At 39.5% G+C, this 9,152-nt stretch overlaps 1 protein-coding gene across 1 annotated transcript in view; it reads right to left on the reverse strand.

Annotated features, from left to right (window-relative positions):
- LOC100617201 (zinc finger protein 114-like) overlaps positions 1-9,152 on the reverse strand; it is an 89,430-nt gene that overhangs the window by 53,126 nt on the left and 27,152 nt on the right. The window lies entirely within an intron of this gene.

A 9,152-nucleotide genomic window follows, 5' to 3' on the forward strand; every position in this document is an offset into this window, starting at 1 on the left:
TATTACTTCATCCTTTTCATTTAGGATTTCTTTATGACCTGTGAATATGTAAGTTGCAATTTTTCTTAAATCTTCCAGACTTAGTGTTTCCCAGTCTGGGAATTGATATTTAAAATATGATCTAATAGGTGTGTTACTGTCTTTCACAGATTGTCTCCTTATGTGTTGGAGATTTTATTCACTGAATTTTTCAAATCTAAGCACATCCTCTGCTACTTCAATCACCCTATTGTAAACCTTAAAAATTCTTAGACTTATGAATGTTGGAAATTTCCCCATTGGGAAATTCATACTTGAAAAAATTTCCTACTGATAGTAAGAACTCTATTGGAATATGAAACTCCTTGGCATGGGAGGGTCCTTCTCCTCCCTACTTAAGGTTACTTTAGGACAGAAACCTTTTGCTAAACAATGGAAAGGGCTTTGACCTATGCTTAAACATAGAACAGGAAGTTCTTTGAGTCATGATTGATTTTAGAATTGATACAATAGAGATACTTGGAATGACAGAACCAGGTCTTGGAACTTCCAATCTCCACCCTACTCAGAGTAACAGGATTTAGGAAGGGCTGCAGCAAAGATCAAGATTTAATTATTTGAGAATATGACTTTCAACAGACATGTGCAAAGGGGGCAGACCTCTGGGTGGTCCTGGGTTAAGCTAGAGCCACCATTGGCAGAGGGGAGAGATCGACAGTGATTGGTAGATGGGAGAACTGAGAGGGAGGCGGTTGGTGCTCTGAAAGAGGTCTGAGAGGAGAGAGGTCCTGGAGGGAGGTCTCCTGGAGAGGTCTTGAAGGAGGCTGTGGAAGAACTCAGGAGGAGTCAGGAGGAGGATTCTCTGGAAACATTTCTTGAAAGGAGGCTCTCTTGAAGGTGGAGCCTGAGGTTGGCATGAGAAGCCTTACCTAGAGAGATCTTGGGTGAGTGATAAAACCAACTGAATGATTTATCTCTTAGGACTGAGGTCTAGGTCTTATTGGCTTGAGGCCCTTCATTCTTATTCCTTTCTTACTTTCTTTTTCTATTGATTAATCAGTGTATTATAAATTAAATTTCTCTATAAAACCCAGTTGGCTTGGGCATATTCATAAATTGGGAATATATTCCCAGACGACCATCTTATATAAAACCAAGACACAGTAGAAAACATATTTCAGCGGTCATAATTGTTATAATTTTTCTTTGCTCCCAAACATTTTAATTATCACATTTTATGGCTCCCACTCTCTTATCTACAACTATTTAACGCTCAAAACTATTTTAAATCTAACACTATCCAGGAATTGTGATGGATGTTTTCCACTCTCCTGTTTCAATTTCTCAAATTGTCCCCAAGTATCTGGTCTTTTTGAAAAAATTTTCATTGCCTCTAATAGATCTTCTCTGGCCTTTTTAGATAACATAGATTTGCATTATTAGATAACTCTAAGTCTGTTCCTTCCTTTGGCTATCATGTTAAATATGGATTATTTCTAGTTTCATCAATGAATTGTTGCTTTTCCCTTTTTGAAAATAATTCTGAGAGAAGAATTTCAGTGTCCTGGAAATTTGGACCATAAAGCCTAATTTCTCTTTTTTAAATTCTTTTAAACATCGCATGGGCTCTGAAAACCAGGGAGGCATCCTTTTTTTCAGACTTTCAAGGTCTGCTGCTATAAATGGCTTATGTGTTTTCATATGGACTATGCTGGCATCGGCTTACAGGCTTGCTTGATCTCTTAGTGGCTGTATGGGCATTCCCCCTTTAGCCCCATATCTTTTCTTGCTCAGCTACATTGTCAGTTTTAGGTGTGTCTTGTCATGTGTTAATATCTTTGCAACTTTGTTTCTCCTCAGTTAGTTGCTTAACCATTTGCTTTAGTTGTGTCATCTCCCAGATGGCTAAAACCATCACTGCCATTTCATAGTCTTTTGCTTTTTTTTCCCCATAAATTAGATGCACACCTTATGTCAGGGCATACTATAATTGGATTAAGAAGAATAATGCTCCAGGACATGTGGGACCAAAATGAAATTAAGTGATCTAAACTAATCATCAGCCACTGAAAGCTTTCACAAATGTTAAGCAGAAAATAAATACAATCTGGAATCATGGCAAAAAATAAGGTATAAATCATATAAAATAAATGTCCCATCAAGGCTAGATAACCCATTGCAAGTTATAATTTCTTTGCCATCTTGTATCTTGAAAAGCCTTTTGCAAAGGAAAAAAAGTTTTTAAGTCTGGCCCTTTAAGAGTTGCCTCCTCCCTTCAGAAGGAGTCATCACTTATTGGCTGTGGTGTTGCTAGGCAGATTAGCTGCACTCAATACTGCTCTCAAAATGGCTACTTTCCACAGTCACACAGGCTTTTGAAATGTATGCAGGCCCAATTTCTCTGAAACTTCCCTGTGTCAAGTTTTAAGTGGTTGGACTCTGAATATATGATTTGTTGATCACCAGTGTGGTAGAGGGCTGGAGAGAGAACTTGTAAACCAAGATGCAAGAAAATGGAGACCCGTCTGTCAATCAAAAGGAATTTCCAAAACGAAATGTTCCCAGGAGTGGCACTTGAGCTGACCAGGGGGAGGGGACTGGATTTGGGGTCACTCTCTCTGAAGATTGAACCTGGCTAAAAGACCCTGGTGGGGCTGACTTGGTTTGGGGGTTCTCTGGCTTTGGACAATTGAAGTTGACAAGAAGGATAAACTTGGCTTTGAGTTGGTGGTCTGTTTGAGAGTTGAGCTGGCCAGGAGAAACTGAGAGACTTTGAACTTTGTTTTTCTCTGGGGTTGACGCTGAGAAAGGAGACAAGCCAGGCCGAAGGAGAGATTTTGAACTTTGTTTCTCTCTGGGGTTAAGCTGAGAGACCTTGCTGATTTTATGAAGAAGAAGAACATGGAGGGAAACAGCCAAAGGCTTCAAGAAGAACTGGGAGGAGAGGTTTGGAGAAGGGAGGGAGTGAAGGGGGGGAGGAGGTTAGAAAGATATACTGATTCATCAGCCATCAGTAGGGATCAGTAGGCAAACCCTAGAGCATTCCCCAGAGCTGTCCCCTGTGTACCAGCATCTCTGTGTGGCAGTGTCCCTGTGTGGTATCCCTCAGCATTTCTCATTCCTACCTCCATTACAAAAAAGCAGCCTCAGGTCCCCTTAGCAGCTCTCTCCAGTCAAAGCCAGAGGACAGCAGTCATTGGAAGAAGAAACAGTTCCCCCCAGTTTACCTTTTCTATTTCAATAAGAAATAGCTTCCAATCCGTTTACATTTTCTCTATTTCAATCAGTAGTCGTTTTCCATCAGTTTACATTATTCTAGTTCACCAGGGACTTAATTACTAAATCCCAAAATGAATTAGTAAAGTAGAATGGAATTTATGGTAGTTTATTTACTATAGAAAGAAGATATTAAGGAAGTGAGAAAAGAGTAGAGAGGGAGAGAGCTCTGGATTCCTCAGAGCCAGGTAGAAATTCTAAGGCCCTAATCAGGGAAAGAAGTCTCAAGACTATGGGCCTTTCTCAGAAGTTCACACCTCCAGAAAGGCAGAGTCACTAAGTCAGCCTTTAACTCACCAAGGGTGATCATCCAAAAGGAAATCAGTCTGAGGTCTCTTGCAGGAGCTCCTCCAGGGGTCCAGTTCCACAGCCAAATCTGAGTGTCTGTCTTCCAATCTCTCATCCGAGTGATTCTTCTTCACTCCAAACTCAAGAGACTGATCCTCTAGTCCAACTCCGAGTCAGAATTCTATCTTTTTCTCTCTTGTGGTCCTCTATTTAAAGATATTTTTCTCTTGTGTCACCTCACCTAAATTTCACATCTACCAATCACAGCAGACACTCCTCTCCAGGACTGCCCACTCTTTAGTTCACACCTTCTTTGGTTAGATTATACCTTTTTTGGTTAGTTCACCTTTTGTAGTTAGTTAACACCCTTTTTTAGATTAAAATGGGTAGATCTACTTCAAATACTGAGTTACTATCTTTTGGGGATTAAAATCTAAAAATATATTATGGGTTACAAGTCTATCTTCCCAATAAAGGAAGAGCTAAGTACCTTTATTGTTACAATCAGGAAATTACAATTTAATCTTCATAATAAAGGAAGAATTGTAGTGGATTGAAGAAGTACAGAAGATAAAGAAGGTTTTGTAACAGGAAATGGAGGTGTTTAAGGGGTAGAGGAAATATGGATGCTGGTGAGGTAAAAGGAGAGAGATACCCCCCTGCTGAGAGGCTGTCTTTGACAAATGGGGTTCCTGAGAAATGGGCCACCTATGATAGTCTGAGGGGACATCTTCTCGATTGATGTTGAAGACACCCCAGGGCAGGTAAGCCCAGACCCTCCTGAGGGACAAGTCTCCCCCTGACCAAGGTTGCCCGGTAGGGGTCCAGTAAGGACCCTTTATGTTTGAATGGCTGTCCTTAGGTTCTGCTCCCTCTATGTCCCACTGAAATGACAGTCCTCTTATCTGAATGCAGGTTATTTAACTCAAGATGAATTTAATAGCAAGTTAATATTGGGAAGGTATCAGGGAAGTGGGAATCAGGATTGCCCTATACTTTTTCCCAGATTGTGTTTGAGTCTTTCTCAGCATTTGAACTGAGACCAGGCCTCATAGGTTGGTGGAGGGTTTCTTTTATTCCTATCTATGCGAATCTGTGCTAGTTTTCTTAAGTTCAAAGTCTTTAGCAGAGGACAGCAAGAGGAAGAAAAGGTTCTGACTTTCAGAGCTGGTTTGGCCTGTCTCTTTAGACTGATGCCCCTGAATACTGGCCTTACAGTTCAAACCACTCCCCTTAAATCCTTTTGGTTGATGACACAATCACAGGAATCCAGTAGAGCACAGTGTTGGAAAAATTCAGGAATAGAGATACTTCTATCTAGAGACAGGAAGAGAGTGCTTCTTCCAGTCTGAGGGAGGGCCAGGAAAGAGACCATTTAGAGTAACTGTCACTCTCCAAGTTCTCTTCCCCCCACCAACTGTTATTGTTGTCAATATCTTCACTCCATCATTTCAACTGCTGTTTGCTCTACAATGGAAGAAAGGCCCCAAAATGGTTTCAGTTTTCCTTTCCTCAGGCAGGAGAGTAGGGAACATCCATCAAAGTTCCTTGATAGAGTGATTGATGTTAGGATTTCTGTCAGTGTCAGAAATCCCGAAAGATGACTTGAATGGCCCTTAGAAACAGCTCCTCCTTCCACTCCCTTCTGTGTCAAGAAGCCCTCCTCAGGAGAATTCTCCAGAAGTCCTTCTTCAGTTCCTAATTCTCATTCCTGCCTCATGCAACTGTAGAACTCTCAACATTTCCATTTCCCACAATGGTTCTTTTGTCCTACTCCCTATCATTACAACTCCATCAAACTGGTTTCAAATTGTATACAAGTTCTGGAGAATTTAATTTGCTAAAAATCTCAATTGATTGTAATGAGTCTCCAGAAGTGATTTTCAGATATCTAGGAGCATCCCTACCTCTGACTAAACATTTGCCTGCCTCTGAGTTGTTTGTAACAAGAGATAAGGGTCCATTTGTAGTGGAAGTTAAGTGCAATGACATTATTCTGTTTTCCCATCTCTGCATTTCTTGAACATGTAACGGATGAGACATCTGAAGCAATTTTCACTTTTAGTCCACGGCTCCACATGAAAATGATTGGGACGTATTGGAGACAGTTCTGTTATACTGTTACCATCTCATACCAAGAGGGAGGGAGGTGCCCAAGTGGCTTAGTTACCCTGTGATGTATTATAATCTCATCCAGGAGGTGGGAATGATTTTTCCTGTGAAGCCGATGGAATGGAAGGAACTTTGGAATGGATTTATTATACTTTTAACTCTTCAGCTTATTCTACACTTCCACCAGAATAATCTAGATTCTTGGTGACATTTTTGGACTCATGAGGTTGTCATCAATGGTACAGAAGTTTTTTGGTTTCTATCCTACCAAATTTTGGAATAATGTTAAAAATAGACTTTGTTAAAAAAAATATCTCATCCAAGGTTGAAAGACTGCCTAAATTTGTAATACTTATGACAAGTATTCATGTGTTCATAGCTTTCTTTGAATGTCATACAGAAAGTGGCTATATAAAAACTCATGTGAATCCTAATGATTGTAGGTTTGTTTGCTATTGTCATTAATGGGCTCTTATAATTTTTGGGATTTTGGTACTTCTTAGAATCTGTATTAGTTGTACTACTGTTTTGAAAAGGCTTTTAACTGGTGAAAAAATATGTACACTCACATTCTGGATCCTAGACAAGTTAAGAGGGATATAAATCTCATTTTTGATTGAGCACCTTTTGTGTTGTGCCTCTGCTTGGCTAACACATTGTCACATGGAATGTGAACTATGATTTATGATTTTTTTCCTCTTTATATTCACAATAGAATATTTGATGTTTTCTTTTTTCCTATCCTTAGTAATACTTCAAATATGTGAAGTCAGTATTAATGCTTTTGACTTGAAGGGTAAAGTTTACAGTATTAGTTTACAGTATCTATTGGCCCTAATAACTATACATACCCAAAAACTTTAGACGATGGAACCCTGCCATTTATTGATAAATGGGATTTTTTAAAAATGATTGTGTCTGCTTCCAGGAGAAGGGAACAAAAGAGCCACTATACAGTGCGAAGTAGAATGTGGTCAAAGGACCAAAGCAATTCAGGGAGGATTGTTGAACTTCTATGTCGATGCAAAAAAACTCGAACCTAGTGTGAGATTCCAGGTTGTGGCGCTTGACATATGTTAAGATGTAGGACTCCTTGTATCACACTCCTTGTGCATTATTATGAATCAAGTACCTCAGTTGGCTATCATCTTGGCTTCCCCATCTCTGACAGTGAAGGTACAATCAGACCAGGGAATGATTTTTTCCCATTTGCTGCTGAAACCTAGTCCCTTTTTTCTAATAGTTTAGCAATTTCCTATAGTCCTGGCTGCAAATGAGTAAAGGGTTGTATTGCTAATATTGTCCTACAGAATTTTGGGACATAAGTCACTTTAATTGGGCCTTGCTACTGATTCAAAGACCTGTTACAGGTTTATTTTTTACTCAGAATTTTATAAACAAAAGATTTTTTATTTTTTTATAATTTCCTTACTACTTATTGTTTTTATAAAGAATTTAATTTTTGCTTTTCATTTGGGATTTTTAGGGGTTTTTCTTTCGACAATGGTTTCATACACCTCATAACTCAGCCATGTACCCCAAGGTGATTCTGATGTTTGTCAACACCCTCCTCAAGGGGGATGGTACAATTATCCTGAAAACCAAGATTTAAATTTTTTTGGAGAAATTTCCGGAAAAGAAACTTGCCAACATCTTGAATCAAGAAAGTGGACCCTTTTGGAGAAAGTGCTGTACAGATGTCTGAAGAAGCCACACACTGCATCAAAAGATCCAGAATGAACTTTGGGATATAATAAACTGAACTGAAGGGGGTTGAACTTAATTATTCTGAATGTAAACTCTTATGCCAAAGGGGACTGACCCCTAATGGACATTTTGTCAATGTGCCTATCAATCAGTTTTTGTATTTTTCTTCTATTTCCCTCTCATCTCTAACTATTGTAACTTCCTCTTGGAAAGTGAAATATTGTATGTACCTTTAGCTAGAAGGTATTTGGAGGTTTAAAATAGTTATGTTTAAATGATCCATTGGGGAGACTGGTCTCCCAAAGGATCATGGGGGGAGAATTGTGCCAAGGGGATCTTATTCCCAACCCCTTCTGGGTTGCTGAACTGGTCCGTCAACTTTTTTTACATGATACAGTTGCCTGAGACTAACCCTAACCCTAAATTCGTACTGCAATATTTATAGGGATTGTAGAGGGAAGAAGTACAGGGGATACAGAGGGTAAGGAAGATGTTGTAACAGGGAAATGAGTAGAAGGGAGAGAGGGAATATGTCTCCTGGTGAGGTAAAAGAAGAGAGATGTATGTTTTTTAGCAACAATTAGCCTCTAACCCGCCTGAATTCTTTCACCTAAGGAAAGCAACCCAGATATTGCAACAAGATTTTACCTGTAGCTCCAGAAAACTGGAGGAAGTCAGTTCTTCTCAAACTTTTGTTTTTAGAAGTTGTTGACTTTTGAGCTGTAATGAACAAAGTTTAACCCTATTTTGCTCCCTGCAGTCTGCTCTTTCCTTTTTATAAGCCCCCATGTGGGTCTCAAGCATGGCAGCCACTTAAACCTTATGTTATGCCCCCAACCATGTGGCCTAAAAACAGCTCCCTGGAAACAACTGGCCTCTGGCATTTTGCCCCTAGAGGGGAGGGCAAGGAAGGTTACTCCTCCAAAATACAGATAGGAAGTAGAATTGCAAGCATGGTTCACTCTATGGAAAAGCAGTGCATTACATATCTTAAATAGCTACAGTTCCCGAATGTATATCCTTGCAATTAGCTGAAATACTCCTGAAATTCAGGGCTAGAAATTCATCTCACTACAGTGCCTTGCCATTTTGGACTGCCTGGTCTGTGCAACACATCCAAAATGAGATTCCTCCAGACTATGCTCAGTGAAGAATTCTCCCTTATTCTGGGAGATGCCAAAGGCATGACCTTGGAAACTAGATGAATAATGACACGAGGGAAGGAAAGGAACCTTAGAGTCTGGAGGTGAATTCTTAGCTTTTCAGACTCCATTGCTAACTCTGAATAGTGAAGAAGTCTATAACTACAGCTATTGGAATTGAAAAAGACTCTTAAATTCAGTACCTGTATCATGATACATACATTTTGTTTGCTGATTACTTTAAAGTTGTAAGATTAAAATAAGTGTCTGTATTCTCTTGTAGTTACATATTAATATTTTCATGAGTGGACACCTGAGAAGATTGAAAGCTGAGGGAAAATGGATAGTGATAAAGAAATACTCAGAGACAAGGAGTTAAAAATATAGGCTACATCTTGCGTGTCCCTCTGATGGAATTGAGAGAGGACCTTACATCACGTGCCCTCAAACTTTAATTGGAGATTTTAGGAATGGGGAGTGGCAGGTAACTAATGAACATGTGACATGGTATAGGCTTTAACATTGGCTCAACTGACAATCATGTAATCAAAGAGGAGGTTAATCAAACAGGTGACTTGGTAAGGAATGTCATCTAATAAGGTGTGAGCTAGGACCTTGTGGCAAATATTGTCCTCAAGAATTATTTTA

The sequence above is a fragment of the Monodelphis domestica genome, chromosome 3, assembly GCF_027887165.1.
Source record: "Monodelphis domestica isolate mMonDom1 chromosome 3, mMonDom1.pri, whole genome shotgun sequence".
Taxonomy (NCBI): domain Eukaryota; kingdom Metazoa; phylum Chordata; class Mammalia; order Didelphimorphia; family Didelphidae; genus Monodelphis; species Monodelphis domestica.